Source organism: Triticum dicoccoides, unplaced genomic scaffold (assembly GCF_002162155.2).
Source record: "Triticum dicoccoides isolate Atlit2015 ecotype Zavitan unplaced genomic scaffold, WEW_v2.0 scaffold19976, whole genome shotgun sequence".
Taxonomy (NCBI): Eukaryota; Viridiplantae; Streptophyta; class Magnoliopsida; order Poales; family Poaceae; genus Triticum; species Triticum dicoccoides.
The window spans coordinates 1-1,045 of record NW_021233789.1 but is presented as its reverse complement, the minus strand read 5'-3'; the positions used below and the strand labels follow the sequence as shown (position 1 = coordinate 1,045).

At 51.1% G+C, this 1,045-nt stretch overlaps 2 non-coding genes across 2 annotated transcripts; both read left to right on the top strand.

Moving 5' to 3' along the window:
* Window positions 1–372: 372 nt before the first annotated feature.
* Window positions 373–491, top strand: LOC119345026. The gene has a single exon (XR_005166892.1). It is a non-coding gene; the product is annotated as a 5S ribosomal RNA (ribosomal RNA).
* Window positions 492–788: 297 nt separating this feature from the next.
* Window positions 789–907, top strand: LOC119345025. Its single transcript, XR_005166891.1, has one exon. It is a non-coding gene; the product is annotated as a 5S ribosomal RNA (ribosomal RNA).
* Window positions 908–1,045: the final 138 nt, after the last annotated feature.

Sequence of the window (1,045 nt, the reverse complement as noted above, 5' to 3'; positions counted from 1 at the left end):
TCCGAAGTTAAGCGTGCTTGGGCGAGAGTAGTACTAGGATGGGTGACCTCCTGGGAAGTCCTCGTGTTGCATTCCCTTTTTAATTTTTTTCGCGCCGCTTGCAAAACAAAACGCACGTGTAAGTAATATATTTACCGTGTTTTATTATTTTGCACGAGTGCGGTAAGTCATAGCTGGGTGCTCACGATTCACGGGTCCAGCGTCGGCGTTGTGGCGCGGCAAGCGTGCACTGGTGCGGTTGAGAGGGAGGGGTGGAAACCGCGTTAAACTCGTCTCCGTAGTTGAGAGGGAGCGGCCAAAGCAATGTACAATCGTCTTTGTAGTGGAGCTGGGAGGGGCAAGGATAAGGGACGAAGACCGGGGTAACATGTCGGATGCGATCATACCAGCACTAAAGCCCCGAATCCCATAAGAACTCCGAAGTTAAGCGTGCTTGGGCGAGAGTAGTACTAGGATGGGTGACCTCCTGGGAAGTCCTCGTGTTGCATTCCCTTTTTAATTTTTTTCGCGCCGCTTGCAAAACAAAACGCACGTGTACGTAATATATTTACCGTGTTTTATTATTTTGCACGAGTGCGGTAAGTCATAGCTGGGTGCTCACGATTCACGGGTCCAGCGTCGGTGTTGTGGCGCGGCAAGCGTGCACTGGTGCGGTTGAGAGGGAGGGGTGGAAACCGCGTTAAACTCGTCTCCGTAGTTGAGAGGGAGCGGCCAAAGCAATGTACAATCGTCTTTGTAGTGGAGCTGGGAGGGGCAAGGATAAGGGACGAAGACCGGGGTAACATGTCGGATGCGATCATACCAGCACTAAAGCACCGGATCCCATCAGAACTCCGAAGTTAAGCGTGCTTGGGCGATAGTAGTACTAGGATGGGTGACCTCCTGGGAAGTCCTCGTGTTGCATTCCCTTTTTAATTTTTTTCGCGCCGCTTGCAAAACAAAACGCACGTGTAAGTAATATATTTACCGTGTTTTATTATTTTGCACGAGTGCGGTAAGTCATAGCTGGGTGCTCACGATTCACGGGTCCAGCGTCGGCGTTGTG